Raw genomic sequence first — 20,679 nt, 5'->3', positions numbered from 1 at the left:
GCTTCAGCTCACATACAGCCCATTATATACTGAACTCAGGAAAGCAAAGTTTCCTTTCTGCTGGAACATGTCGTGGATGGACATGTGAAATGTAACACATTTAAACACACCTCAGACCTGTGTTTATTCCTCGCTTAGAATTTAATTTTCTCTCTGTCCTCATCCGGAACATAGTCTGTCTTTCTCTGTTATATCTGGAAAATAGTCTTTCTTGCCCTGTCCTCTGTTCTCGTCTTCTCTATCCTCATCTAAATCACACTGATCATAGTCATAATTATCATCAACATAATATTGTACTTAATTGTACAATATCCCCATAAATGGGCGCTCAGCACCTCACTTGAAGCAGTACATATACAATAGTGCAGTATACAAAATATGAGCACATGTCAAACGCGTGCTAAAGCGGACGTGCACCCGCCCCCACCCATCCCCAATGCGCCGCTACAGACGCCACACCAACAAGGCCACACAGAAATAGCTTTTTTACAACGCATTTAATGTACTTCATTATGTAATTGTATGAATGTATTGAAAAGAAAAAAAAAGAAAATAATAATAAAAAATATTTAGAAGGAACAAAACAGAAGTACTCTTATTTCCTTCAACAAAGTATCCAAAGGACACTGATGGGTATGGCCACACAGTCAATTACTAAAGAAACACTTGGTTTACTCGGGGGGCCCTCATCTCAACCCCACTCCTACCAACATTTAAACGCACATAACCAACATTAAACACTGGTTAAGCATCATTTCAGTCCAACGCTTTCTCTCTCACTCTCCACAAGTGAGTATCATGTATAAGTGCGAGTATGTGAGTGTATGCGAATATGAAGTTGACCAAGTTTCAATTATTATCACACTCACACAAATAAATAAATAATAAAGGTTACTGAAGCACAATTGTCAAGAGTGAAATCTGACCAGGAGTCCTCAGGAACAGAAAAGAAGAAAAAAAATTGAAGCACTGAATTGTCTTTCCCTTTTGAACAAGGAAATATCACTGTCAAACATGAAAAGGTGAAATCCTTGAAGACGCTGGCGGGCTGAAGTAGTAGTCCTCCAAACCGAGCCACAGTAGCAACGTTGGCGGATCCGTCACTAGTACCATGAGGTGGGTGGTCTAAAAATAATGTGAGCTGGAGACCAGCAGAAGATACAACGCCACGAAGGCGAACACTGGAAGGAGCCTCTTGGTTTGAACAGCGTCCAGGAAAACTTCGACCAGAGGGGAAAAAAAACGCAACCACTGGCCTACGCACAGTGTGTTATGTGGAAAAAAACAACTAAAGGTGCTAACACGGACACAAAGATACACCGAATGCTGATATTCCCATCTGGCGGACACTTGGTCGTCTTCAGAGGGAAAACAGAACAAAAAATAAACAACTGCAGCAGCCAAACGCCGCTCTCCTCACTACCTTCTCCAAGGACACTCTCCCCGAGATCCGTTAAACACCTACGTCATCCTACAAATACGTCATACACCAAAACTCTAAGAAAAACGTAACACAAATATTGTGTCACAAAACATTGTTACACAACCATGGCACGCCTCTGGCCCTACGACCAGCTACAAAGAGAAACACCATGATAAAAAGCCTGTGCAGAAACAACAGCAACACATCCGCCTCAAAAATAAATCCCAGTAGGTACATTGCACCTGCCAACTTCGCCTGCCGAAAAGGGGACGATACAGATTCAAACCCCCATCTGAACAAAAAATATATAACAAAATACTGCAACCACTTGGTCGTCTGTGACAGCACGTAAGGAGATAGAAGTGGAAAAAAAACAAAATTTGTATCCACCAATACAATATTACCAAATGCAGATATGAATGATCACAGAAAAAAAGGCACAAAATACGCGCGCGTGCGCGCACACACTTAAACACACACACTGCAAACACCGACCCACAAGCACACACCACAGGAATACTCTAGTGGAGGGGGATACAAGGGGAGTGTAGAGGGTGGGAGGAGACAAAGAACTATGCTTTGTAACATCCAAACGCCATTTTGAACAGGTAGGTTTTCAGTTTTCTCTTAAAAGAAGACAGAATTGGTTTGCGATTGATTTCATGATAATTGTACATACCGTCGTAGATATGAATAAACTTTTCTGTTATTGCAATATTACCTGTCAAAACATTGTCTAACTAGCATTCAATGTATGGATTATTTGAACAAAGATATCTATTCATATTCACATCTATTCATATTCACGATTTTATCATCCGATAAGTCACATCAAGGTGTTGAGAGAGAGAAAGAGAGGCAGACAGAGAGAGAAAGCTTGTGTGTGAGTGTGTGTGTGAGTGTGTGTGTGTTTTCTTCAGTTTAACGTCTATTCACTATAAGTGTTTTTAGACAGAAAGGAGTAAAGTAGTGGTATATAAATCTTCCGTGTTGTGTCACATTACTGTGGTACCAGCAAAAAAAACAGAGTGCGTGATGTTTCAGGGAGAAAACGAAAGAATAGAATGTGCGGTTATGAACACCTAGAACAATACATAGACTGTGCCTGTGACCTTTTCCTTTGCGTTGAATCTGCCGGAGAAACGACTGTGCTGTACAGTGGAGCAGTACCTGTCTAGTCCTCTTGTCACAGTTATGAAAGTAAGGACACATTTATGGAGGCGTAACTGGGTATGCAATCACTTCAACTGCCTCAGTGCATTTTTGTTGTTGTTAAGTAAACGTACACAGAATAACACACACACACACACACACACACACACACACACAAATGCGAATGGTGAAATATAGAAATATTATGTTCATGTATTACAATTACTTATGAGTTCAGTTGGCTACATTACATTATAGGCTGCACTTAAAACACACCGTTTCAAATGTATCAGTTATAATCAGCTTGGCCTCAAGGATATTGCACTGCACGACAGTGCTAAACATGTTTCATTGTCAGCTTTTACGCTATTTGAATTGATGGTCTCTGTAATAAGTGACTATACCGACCATTAAACATATGGGGAAAGTTGCTTCGGGAGTTAGGTTGTAAAAATTAGTAAGGCATAAAAGAACATAGTCTTATACGAGTATGGTATCCATTTGTTCGGAAAAAAACGACTGTTGCCTTGGCGAAGTGGCTAGCGTCGCGTCATCCTCCACCTTCATCATCAATAATGATGATGTTAAAAAAAGCTCCAAATTCTATATTCTGTGGTATTTATACTCTGCTCTGGAGGTGGACGCTCACTCAGTCTGGCTCCGCGACTGAACATTATTGTCGTCAGAAAGAGCTTTTACAATATGAGTGAATTTTGCCACTCTTCCAAATGGAATAAATTAACTGTCTACAGCTCCAGATCTCAATATATGTTAAAATCGCTTTCTTTGTTGCTTACACGAGTTCAGTCGTTTACGCTCTTTGTAAATCGGATATCACATTTTGTATTGCACTGGGTTCCATTCCACCTACAATCGATTCGTGCAACAGCTGAATTGTTTTACAGCCACATTCTCCTTGTTTCAGTTCGTGTATAAACTCGATTTTCGTTCAGAAGTGCCGAATAAATTAATATAAGTTCCAACTGATTTCATATTGCCTGTGTCAAACGCGTGCTAAAGCGGACGTGCACCCTTCTCCCCAATGCCCCACTGCAGACGCCACAACACCAACAAGCCCACACAGAAATAGCTTTTTACAACGCATATAATGTACTTAATTATGTACTTGTATGAATGGTTTTGGGTTGTTGGTTGTTTTTTTGTTGTTGTTTTTTTGTTGTTTTTTTAACGAAAAACATTTAGAAGGAACAACAACAGAAGTCCCCTTATTTCCTTCAACAAGGTATCCAAAGGACACTGATGGGTCTGGCCACCTGGTCAATTATTAATAAACACGTCAAGTTTACTCAGGGGCACCTCATCTCAACCCCACTCCTACCGGTATTGAACACAGGTAACCAATATTAAACACAGTTAAGTATTATTCCAGTCCAACACTTTCTTTCCCACTCTCCACAGGTAAGTATCACGTATGTATGTATGCCAGTGTGTGAGTGTATGTAGATATGAAGTTGAGCAAGTTTAGATTATCATCACACACGTACACACCCACACACACAGGAGTCATCAGGAGAAGAAGAAAAAAAATATTGAAGCACTGAATTGTCTTTCCCTTTTGAACATGGAAATCTCACTTTCAAACATGAAAAGGGGAAACTCTTGAAGACACTGGCAGGCTGAATATGCCGGAGTAATGCTGCCTTTACCTTTGCATAGTTGGCAAGATCCTCAAGATCCAGACGCAGCACTGCCCCCCTGGCCTTACCTCTCAATAGAGCGCGATAAGCCAGGTTGGCCACAACGACTCTCCAGTGACAGAGGGTAGACACCCGCTCAAAATGTGACAGATACGCATCAACATCAACCTTGTCGCCCAGAGGATCTAAATGAGGAATTCTCAATTGCTTCAACCTCCTTTCCCCGAAGTTTAAGATCTTCCCTCTTGAATGCCAGATCCTCCGCCCTCTCTTGACGCTTCAGCTCTAACGTCTCCTTTCTGAGTCTAAGCTCTTCCTCTTCCTTGCACTGGAGCCTAATTCCTCCCTATCTCCCTTCACAGAATCAGTTAAGAATCTGGACAGGGCCTCTCCAGCTAAGCCTAATTTAGTCGCAATAGCAGGATACTTCCCATACACTGACTGTTCTGTTGCTACCTCACCCTTCACCTCCTCGCTCACCTTTGATTTATCCAGCTCATCTCCGACCCAAAGTGTAAAATCTTCAGTGTGTTCTAGAGACCTCACAGGAGTGCCTGGCATACCATGCCTCACAGGCTGTTTACGCCGTGGCATGATTCAAGAGTCAAACCCAACTAAACTAATGCTTTCAATTATCAACTGAATCAGCAACACATCCCGAAACAACACGTCAGGCCACTGACGTGTTAAACATAGAGCACTCAATGCCAGCAACAACGATTACCATCTGTTGACAATGCGTCTAAACATGCATACCTTGAACCCTTTTGTATGTAGACCACCATCAGCTGCCTGAAACACTTGCCAATGGAGCAATATCACCTTAGATTAAACATGTTAAATACCTCACGACTGCTCTTATACAGAACCAGTTAATCACATTATACAACACAAGACAGCCTACCCACCTGTCCCTCTAACCTATGCCCTAACCCAGCTAAACAGATCCCAACACAAACTAGCTAAAAATGTACCCCGCATCTCCACCATTTGTCAAACGAGTGCTAAAGCAGACATGCACTCTCCCCGCCAATGCCTCACTACAGACGCCACAACACCAACAAGCCCACACGGAAATAGATTTTTTACAACGCATTTAATGTACTTAATTGTGTAATTTATGAATGTATTTTTTAAAATCAACAACGGAAAATAAATATATAGAAGGAACAACAGCTGAAGTCCCCTTATTTCCTTCAACAAAGTATACAAAGGACACTGATGGGTGTGGCCACCTGGTCAATTATTAAATAAACACATCATGTTTACTGAGGAGCACCTCATCTCTACCTCACTCCTACCAGTATTGAACACAGGTAACCAATATTAAACAGTTAAGTATTATTCCAGTCCAACACTTTCTTTCCCACTCTCCACAAGTAAGTATCATATATGTATGCGAGTGTGTGAGTGTATGTAGATATGAAGTTGAGCAAATTTAGATTATTATCACACACGCACACACCCACACACACCCACAGAAGATAAATTAAGAAATATAGGTTACAGAAGCACAAATATCAAGAGCGAAATCTGACCAGGAGTCCTCAGAAGGAGAAGAAAAAAAAATATTGAAGCACTGGATTGTCTTTCCCTTTTGAACATGGAAATCTCACTGTCAAACACGATAAGGGGAAACTCTTGAAGACACTGGCAGGCTGAAGTAGTGGTCCTCTGAACCAAGGGTCAGTAGAAACGTTGGTGGACCCGTCGAGGGTACCATGAGGTGGGTGGTCTAAAATAACTTGAGCTGGAGACCAGCTGAAGATCAACGCCACGAAGATGAACGCTGGACGGAGCCTCTTGGTTAGAGCAGCATCCAGGAAAACTGATCAGACCACAAAAAAAAAGAAAAAAAAAAGCAAGCAACCACTGACCTATACACAGCGCACAGCGAGTTGTGTGGAAAAAACAAAACAAAGGTGCCTAACATAGAAACGAAGATTCACCGAATGCTGATATTCCCATCTGGTGGACACTTGGTCGTCTACAGAGGGAAACAGAACGAAAAAACAACCAAACTGCAGCAGCCAAACGCCGCTCACCTTACGACCTTCTCCAAGGACACTCTCCCCAAGATCCGTTAGACACCTACGTCATTCTACAAATACGTCATAAACCAAAACTTTTAAGAAAAACGTCACACATAAATTGTGTCACACAAAAACATTGTTACACAATCATGACCCTATGACCAATACAAAGAGAAACATGCATGATAAAAAGCCTGAGCACGAACAACGGCAACACACCCGCCTCAAAAATAAATCCCAGTGGTACACTGTACCCGCCAACTTCACCTGCTGAAAAGGGGACGATACAGATTAGAACCCCCAATCTGAACAAAAATATACAATACTGCAACCACGTGGTCGTCCATGACAACATGTCAGAAGAAACTCGATATCACAGTCCCATTAAAATATTTTGTGTCTTATACTATACACAGTGATGCCACTGACATTCTTACAATCATTGCCAAATTTCAACAAAAAACTACAAACATGAGCAAATGGAAATACAGTGTCGCCCTGCACACTGAATATGACATAATATTCCATGTCGATCTAAAACTTTCCAATCCAAATACACGTGTTTTCATGAAATCTAAAAGCCACTAGTGTTTTGTCATGATGTACCAATTAACAAAGTCAAACGGTGTTTTTGATGTGTGTGTTTTGTTGTTTTTTTGTTTGTTTTTTTGTTGTTGTTGTGTTTCATATTCTATTTTCAATAGTGCTACTAGCAAATTACATTAATTCAAAGAGACTATCGTATTATACATTTGTCTTATTCATTCTGCGTAAAACCAGTCTGATTCCTGTCAACATGTTTTCGAAACATCGCTTTTAGACGACTTGGGTTTGTTATGCATGATGATCTAACTTACAATCAGTAGTGAAAATGGTTTATCTTTGTTCTTTGTTTTGGCATGCTTGTAATTATTCCCTGGTTTTTAACACAAGACATTTTTTTTTCCAATTATGAAACAGGCCCTTCCAGTGCAGACTGCTTTTTCCCCCTCAGAGGGGCACAAGATATTTTTTGCTCTGTCTATCATTGCAAAGAAACATCAAGGCAGTCAGCTGAAGCAAACGTTTGACACATCACCAAAACGTAATGTTGTATGATGATTCATCTGTAACAACTGTAACAGCAGGGTGCAATGTGAGGATGCAGTCTGCCTGGGTCTGAGTTCCTTTATCCAGTCCAACACCAAACACGTGGGAACACGTCGGTTTGCAATGGTTCCACCTTATTGGTAGAGTAGACACCATGTGTACCATAAGGTGGTGGAGAGATATGAACAGGACTTAATTTCAAGTGAAGCAAGTAATGTGAATTTTAAGAGCCAAAAGAAACTACAGGGCTAAAATAATCCTGATGCCAAACATTACTGAAAGCAAAGGTGTCATTTAAGACCATAAAAGAAAGACTTTGCAACTGGCCACCACTGATTATATGGTCTTCATAAACAAAACCAACCAACAACCATATTCCTGAACCCACCCATACACCACCACCACCACACCCAAGAGGTGTTTCCCATCGCAAACAAGCGGAAGGACACCCAGACCACATCAGCAAAATCTCTCACTTCATGCTTGGGAAAAGCTATTTTTGAAAAACAACAGTATTCCTCTAATGGTTTAGTTGTCGACAGACCATCTGACTAAATGTACAATAATCCTAACAGAAGGTCACACTACTAGTAATTCATTCAGCACCATACACTGAGCCAGTTAACTAAGAACTGAAAGAAAGAAATGTTGTTATGATAACATGTTCAACAATGGCGTCTGTTCAGCTTTGTACAAATCTAAAATATAAAACTTCCAAAAATAACTAAACATGTACATATGTGAAAAAAAAGATACTTAAAAAACTAGGAAGAAACACCCACCTGAGCAGTGTGCTCAAAGGCTTTACATAGTAACAGTGTATATTCCAAGCTGAGCAACTTGCACTACTGTCATCTGGCTCACCAAACAGCATCACTGAACTGTCTTCGAAAAGATCAAGGGAAGTAACTCTATTCCAAATACATCATCTATTTTGTAAAAACTTTAATTGTGCATTCTAACAATATGAAGCTATGCACAATTATAAAATACGGTAATAATTTCTTAATAGCTATTTTAATTTATGTTATTCTTCATTACTAGTTTCTTATTTTTCTTTTATATTTCTCTCTTCAATAGTCTCTCAGTTTCACTCTACTACACAACTATGATGTTTTTGATAAAAGAAAGAAAAAAATCAACTTCGGTCATTTGAAGAAGATCAAGAACTCTGTTCATGTTTTTGGCGATGACTTCAGGGTCGAAGATGAGTGTGAAGGTATTACAAGTTTAGTTCTGGATCGCACGCACGCAGATGTCTGATGTGTTCGACTCGACATTGGCAGATTCTTCCGCCGTGGCTGCAGGGTACTGTCCGATCTTTGGTTCTGTTAGTGCGCTAAATTTTGTGTGCGCGCAAAATGTTGTACAAGTAATCCCCTACATGCATGCACTCAAGGCCTGGGGAAACGCAGGGGTTATGCTGCCGGTCAGGCATCTGCTTAGCAGATGTCGTCAGCGGATAAGCATTTGTCCGAACGCAATGTTGCCTCCTTGAGAAGCCGAAATTGGAACTGAAACTATGGTGACCAGACGGCAGTTGATCGTTCAGATCGACACAGGGTAGTTGGTGGTGTTTTACTCTGGAGATGTGCGCCTTCATGACAGATAATGCATTCTGTGCTCTGCAAGATTTATCTCAACAGGCAGATACAACACAAACGTATTCCTAAACCTCTTTTGACCTCAACGAGAAGCATCATTATGCATGCAGTCACAAACCCTTATTTTCATTTCAGCCACATAACCTCCCTTCCTCCAGCTGGTTAGGTGTGTGTGTGTGTGTGTGTGTGTACATGCATGTGTGCGTGCGTGCGTGTGTGCGCGCGCGCGCGTGTGTGTGTGTGTGTGTATCCATGTCTGTGTGCATGCATGTTTCTATGTGTGTTTGTGTGTGTGTGTTTTGCGTGCGTTCTTGCGTGTATGTGTGTTTGTGCGTGCGTGCATGTGTGTGTGTGTGTGTAAGTGTGTTACTGAGAGAGAGGGGGGTGGACAGGCAGACGGACAGAGCGACCATAATTGTGCATGTGTGTGTACATGTATGTTTGTTATAGTGTATTATGCATATTTGTATTATATATATATGTGTGTGTGTGTGTGTGTGTGTGTGTGTGCGTGTGTGCGTGCGTGTGTGTGTGTGTGTCTGTGTCTTTGTTTCAGCGTGTGTAATTGTTTTGGTGTTGTGTGTGTAAACAATGAACGATGAACACAGAACAATGAGCAGAGTCAGTCCCGTGGAAATGACGCAAATGTCCTTTTTTTCTTCTTTTTTTTCTCTCCTACACAACAGTTGTGTTGTAAGTGGAAGTATCGGCGTCACAAATAAAACTTGATCAAGTCGTGAAGGGCTGACATTTTTCGATTGGCACGTGCTTGATTATCAGTGTGTTCTGTGCTGTGGTTCGTCTTCACTTGTGCAGCCCGACTGGTTTGACACTTTATCTGACATTAATTTTCTCTCTTCACGTACTAGACTGCAAATGCCTCAGTGAAACATATTCCATTATATGTATCCAGCTATCCTCCTGATTTAAATAGGATTATGAAGCAGCTCAAATTGTGAATGATTTGTGGCGCAGATTATGCAGATCATTTTTTTCATTTTGATACAATATCCAGTATTTGGCGAAGTATTGAAAATCGAATGTCCGACGAATTTGGAACCACTGAAAGCATTTCAGTAATAGGAGATCTTTAAGGAATTTTTACTGCCAGCCAACTACCATACGATGTGTTTAAGTATGATATTATGTTCTTACTGACAAAATATGTAAAGGTCATTTTATAGTACAGAACACTGATTGAAGGGCATTATTTTGTACAGCGAACTGCGAACGAGAAAGATTATTCAATCGTACATAAAATTATACACAGACCTGTCATGCAATAATTATCGATACCCCCGTCACCTCCCACTCAATTCATGCACTCACTCACTCACTCACCCATTTTAATATTGGTGACATGGCATCCAAAGTAGGTAGTGATTGCATAAAAGATTACGATATAATCTCTTTCACAGAGACATTTGCCTGTGAATGGTACACAACAAATGCTGAGGAATTATGTTTAATGTCCCTTCAAACACACTGGTGATTGTACACATTGTATCAGTTTTCACATTTAAATATCGTCATTTAAAGGGCAGAAGAGAGGGGGTTGAGTGGTGAGTTGGGATGAAACTGGGTAGGGGGAGACTTATCAAATATTAAAGTTCGAATAAAGACTATAACTTCAAGGACTCCGCAAAACAGGAGTCATTACATGAACAGAAAAAACAATTGATAATGAATGTAAAAGTCAAAAACGTCCACGTTCCCAGTGATTTGTGATGACACACTTTCGTGCAGGTAATGCTTCACCAAATCACAGTAAAAATATATATGCTTAAGTATCATATCAATTAAACAAATGTACTGGATATTATGGTAATATCTAGTCCATAATGAATTAGATAACAGCTAATGCTCTGAAAGATTGATTTTCACAGCGACAGGTAAGAAACTGAGTGAACAAGGCAGACAGTGGTGATGTAGTAGTATTCATCAAAAAGATGTTTTGCACACTACTTTTTTTCCCAAATTAGAATTTTGTGATGATACCATTGCTTTGGATATCGACTTGATTAATCTGGACAAAAACATGCTGTATTTGTTTCTGTACATCACTCTTCATGATTCGTCTGTTTACATACAAACTGATCAGGGCGAAGGATTTAGATAATTTAAAAAAATCCCTTGTTCATCTATTCGTGAGAAAAAAATAAAACACATATATATGGGGACTTAAATACATGAACTGGCTAGTAAAATGGAAGGGGAGTGTTGGGAATCATGACGACTTGTGGAAAGTGACTGTATTTTGTGAGGTCCGTGCAGGTTCTTTGTGTGAATGGGTTTGGAACCCAGCTGTTGTCCTCACTCCATCAATACAATTAGGAACTATAGTTTTGATGAGGGACAAACATAATTATATGACCAAAATAAAACTGGTGGTACCACAATACATTATCACATTATTTATAGATTACTATATCAAATGAATTCTGCAGACAGGAGTTACTTTGTGATGGGTGCGGTGGTCAAATGGGTATAGTGCAGGATTCTCACCCGAGTTTCCTGAGTTCAATCACCGTCGCACCTGGTAGGTTAAGTGTGGAAATTATTCCGATCCCCCAGGTCAACATATGTGCAGACATGCTAGTGCCTGAACATCCTCTGTGTTTGAATGCACGAAAAGTATCAAATACGCACGTTAAAGATCCTGTAATCTATGTCAGCATCTGGTGGGTTATAGAAACAAGAAGATACGCAGGAGGCACACCCCTCAAAATGGAGCATGGCTGCCTACCTTCAGCAGTCATATGCGTAAAACGTTATATATGTAGGCGTTGTTATAAACCGAGTGGTATATTATAAAGGAGACTGTACAAAAGAATTACTGATGATTTACTGTATCAAAGGAAAGAAAAGATCCATGCACTGGCCCAGGAACAAGGCAGGCCCTGTCACAGGCCAGTCACAAAAGGGTTTTTCTATTGTTTTGTTGTTTTGTTGTTGTTGTTTTTGTTTTTTTACAAGATTAGTAAAGAAGGAGAGAAGAAGAGAAGAAAATTCAGTGATACAAAGCAAGACACTGTCCGTTCGGAAGACAAACACTGTGGGTGACACACAGTCAGTGGTCAGCTAGCTGGCTATCCCAGTAAACTAGCTCAGGTGAAAGCTGACCAGTGATCACCTACTTCATCTGTTTATGGAGGTTACGTGAACTGAAAAGACGCTCGCGTGTGCTGCGAAGCAAACCGGGCCTATCGGGCTTAATATTTGAATAATCTGTGTTTGTTTCCGGATGTTCAGTGATAGATTTCTAAATAATTCCTGAACCAATTTACGTCGGATTGGTCGAAAAACAAAGATCGCCACGCCTCATTTCTAATGAGTATAAAATGGAGTGTTGATTATTTAAGATGAATTAGAATCTTAATTTAAGTCACCTGAAAAGGGTCAGTTTTAGTGAGATCATCGCTGAAAATTACAAACTGCATTAAACATTTTAATGTAGGAAACCACAAATGGAATAGATCTAAAAATGAAATGTGAAATTTCTGTCAGAATATAATACTTGTAGTTTACTGATCCGACGAAAGAGACATTTGATTAAATGGGGTGTGTCAGAAACACAGTTTTCAACTCAGCCAAAGCCGTCAAGCACACTGGATGTGGAGTGATTTTCGTTAACTGCCAACAATGAAAATCGGCCTTGTAATTTCTAAATGCCTGATCTATTCTCATCCAAACACTATAAAAGCGTGTTTTTAGTTTACAATTATGTTTGTGACTGCTGTCAGAAACAGAATTGTAATTTGAGCAGTCACAAACAGAATTGTAATCTGTAGCATTATGTGTGATGGAAAGACAAAAATGACGAAAGCTTATTATCAGTTTAAATCTTTACACTGACGAACAATTAAACTGAAATCAAATATGCTTCTGATTTAAGCATGTGTGTGGATAAGCACAACAGATATAACATTGCAGTGAATAATACAGAAATTACTGTGAATGACTGGTGTGAACGCTTCAAATTGTTTTTTATGCCAGTTTTGAAGGTATTCATGTCATGCAAACACACATGCTTAATATTAAACAGGTATGTCCTGTAGACCTGACGATATATTGGCAAAAATGCTGAAATCAGGTGGGAGTCTGGTGACAGGTTTTCTCACTGAATACATTTTTTTTAGATCTTTATAAAAGTATACTACCTGGATCTGTAGACAACTGCCATCATAGAATATCCAACCCTTGGGGAAGAGTTGAAAATCAGATGTCCAACAACCTCAGAATTACAGTTGTAAATCATAATATTATTTCCATTTCTTTCTTTTCACGACTGTGTTCTTTCATGACTTGATGTTTCCAAACATCTTTCGGTGGGCGATACTTCAGTCAAACACCTTCGTCCGATAACAGGTACTGAGGATCCTGAAACATCCTCAGAACCTAACTTTAGTTAAATCAAATAGTAAAAATAGTAGTTAAATCAAATAGTAAAAATAGTACTCACACAACTTGAAATTACTGAACTCACCACTACTTCAAATCAACTTCCTTAAAGCCCCACAGTCTAAATAGGACTGATATTCTCTCTCAGAATAGCAACAGTGTCTGTCCCATGACACTCTCAGACCCCAAGGTCTATTATTTTAACCCGGGTCACTCCGGTGACCAGTTCAGCTGAGCGCGAGAGGGGAGTGGCATGAATTTGGTGCATTTCACAACACAACTCGTGAACACATGTTCACCTCAGCGTGTAAAAACACGTGAATCACGAGCCTTTCTCAACAAATCGAGTTCAAAAGAATGAAGTAACACAGCCACACCATACAGGAAATCTTCCCATTACAATAAGCACATTATGACAACAAACTTGGTGTCATGACAGACTTTAATCGTGCCTTGTATATATTCCACTAAAATATTTTAAATTAGTAAACAAACATTAAAGAAGTCATCTGAAGCAAACGTTTCACATGACACCAAACGGTAATGTTGTATAATGAATTCATCTGTAACCACAATGATGTTTTTGCTTTAAAAAGAAAAGAAAAAAATCAACATAGGTCATATGATGAAAATCAAGAACTCTGTTCATCTTCTCAGCAATGACTTCGGATCGAGGATGTGTGTGAAGGTAGTATCAGTTTAGGCTTCTTGGATCATACGCATGCAGATGTCTGATGGGTCCAACTCGAAATTGGCAGATTCTTCCGCTGCAGCTGTGTTGATTTACATATCTTTGTGTCTCATGGTTTTACATATTGTATGTTCCAGCCAATGTCATGTGAGACTGTGTTGATTTTGTACATATTTCACGTCAGTTAGTCTTAAATTTGTATATTTTGTTTTAAAACGTGGTGAGCCCCATCTGGGAGTTTGGCTTTATTATTATTGTTATATTATTATTATTTCTTTTTTGCTAGGACAAGTCGTGCAGCATTGTTCTGTACTTTCTGTAGTCTTCCTCTCTTATTAGACTACAGAAAGTATAGAACAACGCTGCACGACTTGTCCTAGCAAAAAAGAAATCTGATCATGTCACACCTCTTCTGCATCAGTTACACTGGCTTCCTACAGAGTCCCGCATTCACTATAAACTAGCGACACTTGCCTTTCGACATTTTGATGTATCTCTTCCCCCATATCTCTCCTCTGTGCTGGAAACGTACGAACCATGTAGAACGCTAAGATCCAGTTCTGAACTGTTACTTAAAGTCCCAAGAACTAATTTAAAATGTGCAGGGAATAGATCTTTTAGGGCTCTTGAAGTATCCCAAATTTGGATTTCTTTGCCATCGTCCCTCAGAAATGCTCCTGATCTCCAGACCTTCAAGTCAGATCTGAAAACGCACCTTATTCGCAAATATTTCTGTACTCAGCGCGGTGGATAGTCCGAAGTCTGTTCACCACATGGAGTTTCATGCTAGAGATATTTATACTCACGTGATCCTGTTTTAGTGCAGTTGATATATTTAATGTGCCTGGGCGCGCGCGCGTGTGCATGTGTGTGTGTGTGTGCGCGCGCGCGCGAGTGTGACTGTGCGCGCACATGTATGTGTGTTTTTAAGGAATGTATTTCTTTTTTACTCTAAGCATTATTTATTTGATATTTTTATATCTGGCTCGATGATGTGAGGCGCTTTCAGCAGCATAATTACTGGATATCGCCCCATAGAAAAGTTATGAATTATTATTATTATTATTATTATTATTATTATTATTATTATCTATTATCATTATTACCTTTGGTTCTGTTGTCCCCTGTTTTTCCGCTTTGTCTTCTTCTTCTCCAGGGTGCTACAACAGCTTGCTTCTAATGCGCTGGCAACTTGGTGGATATTGTGGCGTCAGGCACTTCAGTTAGTGGCCTGGGTAGACCATTGGCAGGGGCTGGTGTCACAATTTGTTAGTCTTCTTCAGCGTGCCTTTGTACCGCTTCTGAGGTGCTCTTTCGCTATGGTGACCATGGAGAAAAGTGGCAGAATGGTTAACATGCCAATCTGCCAATACAGAGTCAGCCAGGGTCTAGGTTCGAATCCCGCTCTCGCCCTCTCTGCCACGTTTGACTGGAAAATTAAACTGAGTGTCTGTCCATTCGGATGAGATGATAAACCGAGGTTCCGTGTGTGATATGTACTTGGCACACTGAAAAAAACCCATGGCAGTGGGAATGTTGTCCTCTGGCAAAATTTTGTAGAAGAAATCCTCTCTGATAGGTACACACATATATATGCATGCACTCAAGGCCTGACGAAGCGCGTTGAGTTATGCTGCTGGTCAGGCATCTTCTTAGCAGATGTGGTTAGCGTCTATGGATTTGTTCGAACATAATAACGCCTTCTTGAGAAACCGAAACTGGAACTGAAACTATGGTGACCAGACGACAGTTTATCGTTCACAACGATACAGGGTGGCTGGCGGTCTTTTACTCTGGAGACGTGTCCTGCCCGATGCAAGTTGGGTCTCCAGCAGCGTGGCCTCGATGCTGGTGACTTTGGCTGTCTTGAGGTCCTGAACATTGGTGGTGTTACCACTCCATTTTATCGCATGATGGTGCTGAGGCAGTGCACGTGGATTTTCTCTGGGAGGTCATGTGTGTTTATATATAAACTGCTCATTGAGAAAATGCAAAAGCCATTTGATACAGAGTGAGCTTTACCCCTGCACCATCAGCAGGGGAGGAAGAAGCACATCTGAAAAAGATTGTTGATGCAGGCATCGTACATGAACCAGTTTCTAGGCAGGCATCGTACATGAACCAGTTTCTAGGCAGTCATCAGCTCCACTATCGATCAGGGACGTATTGATCCACGTGACCCTGTATCACTCACCATGCACTCAATGAAGTTAGAAAGGACATTATCTCTTCCCCGAGTCAAAAACTGTCATGATAGTCTGTCGGGCAGGTTATGGTTAGGGAATCTGACAGGATGAAAACAACCTTCCTGGTGCAGTACAGCCTTTTCAAACATACCGGAATAGGATCTGGACTGATGACTGTGCCCGTTACCTCTCCAATAGTGGTCAATCTAATCTTGTGAGGTATGACTTGGATGAGAGTCTATGCCTTTCACGATGACATTCTATTGCAAGCCAAAAGTTTCCAGGATCATGTTGAAAACCTGAGGGATACACTGGGCAGGTTCCTGCAGTCTAACATGAAACTCTAGCCCAATAAATGTGTCCTATTTCAATTAGAAGTGGATCTTCTACGGATGGTCTTGTCAGACAGAGGTAAGCAAATAGTGGTAGACCGGCAAGTTCAATCCTGCTCCAGAGATGTTGAAAGGTTTCTTGGCTTCATCAAATAAATTATTGTGACCCTCCATCACGGAATGAGTTGCTTTGCACCTGACCAACTTTGCCGCTCGCAGCGATTTTAGGTGGGTGGGGGTCAGGTTGTCGATTTTCAGATTTTGACTTCATGGTAAACTTTAGGCTTTCTTTTATCTCATATAGAAGTATCTAGGCATAATTGTGTTTTCTTTGGCCTTAAAAGTGTGCTTGAAATACCTAACCCATCATTCTGATCGCCTATGACTTCAAAATCGGTCAACTTTGACAAGCTTGCCTTCCATAATCTCTTGGAATCGACCGGTCAAATCATGCATCGTTTTAAAGGTCATGTCCTTCTTATTGGTTAAAATTTAAACTACGAGCCAATCGTCGCTATCACTACGCAAACAATGCGTTACTGTGAAGGAAAATCCCCTTTGTCATTGGCCGAGAGAGACCCCGTGACGAAACCAGCCATTCTGCACACTGGCTAAAATAAACATGGTCGCAGTGAACGGAAGCACGCATTTCAACAGAGACTTAGCAATTTCCTGACAAGATACACTTGTGTTGCAAACATTTTGCCATTAATTGAAGAAGACGACATTTGTGAGTTTCTGTTAATCCAGTTCCACGTTTCTTTCCAGTCCTTGCAAGCATTCTCTCCCACTTTGGCGTTCCAGTCTCCTTGTACAACAATGTCTTTCTTTGGTGTCTGATGTAGGATTTCTTGAAGTTGGCCGTAGAAGTCTTCTGTCTCTTCGTCGTCGTAGTCTGTCGTTGGGGCATATGCTTGTATTACTGTGATGTTGAAAGGGGATGCCCTGAGACGAATGGTCATCAGCCGGCTGGAAATCGGCTGACAACCCATGACGGTGTTCACGGTGTCCCTGTGAACAAGAAATCCGACACCTTGTTCATGTTTGTCCTCTCTGCCACTGAAGTAGAGTTTGTGGCCTTCGTGGGTATTTGTTTCTCTGAAGTTCTTCCATCATACTTCACAGAGTCCCAGAATGTGCCAACGGTACCTGTCGATTTCATGCGTTAGTTCTTCTATCCTGCCAGGTGCTCTTAGTGTTCTCACATTCCATGTGCCAATGGTGATGTTGTTTCTGGCACGGATCTTGTTGTTTGGCACACCAGTCGCATACTTTCCACCTCTACCCTGGTGTGTGGCAGAAGGCGCAGCCCTTGGTGACCCGGGCGACGACCGATCCGGTACGAGTTGAGGTGTGGTTGTCCTCTTCATGTGGCGTGTCTAGGGCAAATGAAGCATGGCGGCGCCCATCCCTCTCCATGCCTGACCACAGCCGATATCCTCCAACTCAGTGGCTCACCTTGGTCACGAACACGTGGTCGTTGAGTTCATCTGGGGACTCTTCCGCCCTGGCCAGTGACCTGCATTGAGGAGGTCCTTCGCCAAAGTGGGAGAGAATGCTTGCAAGGACTGGAAAGAAACATGCGGGCGCCACTGCAATAAAGAGTCCAACGAAAGAGGACTGAGGCTCCTGGAGCTCGCCAGTTACAATGACCTCAAACTGATGAACACGTTTGGTCCACACAAGGCATCCAGGAGATGGACATGGCACAGCCCAGGAGGTGAACACCACAACCAGATAGAATATATCATGGTTAAACGACGCTTCCAGCCGAGTGTGAACATCGCCAAAACACGGAGTTTTCCAGGGGCCGATATTGGGAGCAACCATGACCTTGTGATGATGACCTTTAGGCTAAATCTGAAGAAGATCAGAAAGCAAGGCCACACAAGGATCAAGTTTGGCCTTGAAAAGCTGAAGGACCCACAGATAGCAGAAGCCTTCCAAGCAATGACAGGTGGAAAGTTCGCCCCGTTCACTGTCGTTGATGCAGACGGCTCAGACATGGACATGGGCGTGTTGATCGACACATTCAACACAGCTGTGACGGAAACAGCCAAGGAGATCCTGGGAAAACACCGCTCAGCCAAGAAGCCCTGGATCACATCTGACATCCTGGATCTGTGTGACAAGCGGAGAGAGCTGAAAAACAAAAAAAGGCGAGACAGAAGGAGCGAAGAAGTACAGAGCAGTCAACCAACAAATCCAGGAAAGCATGATAAAGGCAAAAGAAAACTGGATTAAAGAGCAATGCCAGGAAATTGAAGAAAACCTGAAACAAAACAACAGCAAGAAGGCATACCAACTTGTGAAAAAACTGACCAGCACAAAGCAAGAGCGAACCACCACCATCCAGGACAAAACCGGAAAATGTCTCACTGAAGAACAGGACATTTTGAAGAGGTGGACTGAATATTGCTCCGAGCTGTACGGTCACAGAGCCACGGGAGACCCAGAGGTACTGAACGTCCCTCCAGCAACCAACAACGACAACCACCCCATCCTTCGAGAAGAAGTGGAAGCAGCTGTAAAATCGCTGAAAAAGGGGGAGTCAGTAGGAGTGGATAATATCCCAGCAGAGCTGGTCCAAGCAGGGGGAGAAGCAATGATCACAGCCCTCACAACCATCTGCAACAAGATCTGGCAGACAGGGGAGTGGCCAACACCGTGGACCCAGTCACTGATCATCACTCTCCCCAAGAAAGGCAATCTACAATTACCGCACGATCAGCCTAATAAGCCATCCCAGCAAAGTCATGCTAAAGATCCTGCTTTAAATAGATTGAAGCCACAAGCGGAGAAGATCATCGCAGAGGAACAAGCAGGTTTCAGACCAGAGCAAATCTTCAACCTCAGGATACTGTGCGAGAGGTACCTCCAACATCCACAAGACCTCTACCACGTCTTCGTGGATTTCAAGAAGGCGTTTGACCGAGTATGGCATGCAGCTTGGTGGGCCACCATGAGGTTGTATAACATCAATGTCAACCTGACCCCAGTGATACAGAACGTCTACAACAAAGCCACCAGCGCAGTCTACTTCAACAGTAACATAGGGGACTGGTTCAGAACCACAGTCGGAGTGAGGCAAGGCTGTTTGCTCTCACCAACTCTCTTCAACATCTTCCTGGAAAGAATCATGACTGATGCACTTGAAGACCACAAAGGAACAGTCAACATCGGAGGCAGAGCAGTCACCAACTTACGTTTCGCCGACGATATTGATGGCCTAGCAGGAAAAGAAGAGGAGCTAGCTAGCTTAGTGGACCACCTTGATAAAACCTCTAGAGCCTATGGCATGCAGATCAGTGCAGAGAAGACCAAACTGATGACCAACAACACCAATGGCATCAGCACTGACATAAGAGTGGATGGCCAAAAGCTAGAAACTGTCCACAGCTTTAAATACCTGGGAGCAATTGTGACAGATGAGGGATCCAAACCCGAAGTACTCTCCAGGATTGCACAGGCGACAGCAGCGCTCACAAAACTGAGGTACATCTGGAACGACCGGAACATTGCACTCGGCTCAAAGATCAGACTGATGCGTACCCTGGTGACATCAATACTCTTGTATGCATGTGAATCGTGGACCTTAACAGCTGAAATAGAAAAGAGAATACAGTCCACTGAGATGAGATGCTTTCGAAGACTCATGTGCATCTCCTACAAAGATCATATCACGAACGAAGAAGTTCGAAACAGAATCAGGCAAGTCACTGGGCCCTATGAAGACCTGTTGACCTTGGTCAAGAGACACAAGCTCAAATGGTATGGCCATGTCATGAGATCATCAGGGCTTGCCAAGACATTCCTGCAGGGTACAGTGCAAGGGGGGAGAAGGAGAGGCAGACAGCGGAAGAGATGGGAGGACAACATCCCAGAATGGACGGGCTTGAGGTTGAGCGATACAATTAGGAGGTCAGAAAACCGAGAGGATTGGAGGATGCTTTTTGCCAGATCACCTGTGGCGCCCCGACGGTCCACAAGATTACGGGATAGGTGAAGGTGAAGGTGATTAATCCAGTACTTCACTGATGGAACTGACCATTCCAACTAGGCTGATGGTCATGAAATCGATCTCAGTGAATACGAAGGCAACGCTGATTT

This window comes from Babylonia areolata, chromosome 17, assembly GCF_041734735.1.
Source record: "Babylonia areolata isolate BAREFJ2019XMU chromosome 17, ASM4173473v1, whole genome shotgun sequence".
NCBI classification, from domain to species: Eukaryota; Metazoa; Mollusca; class Gastropoda; order Neogastropoda; family Buccinidae; genus Babylonia; species Babylonia areolata.
The sequence above is the reverse complement of the archived record's forward strand: the minus strand, read 5'-3'. Positions refer to the sequence as shown.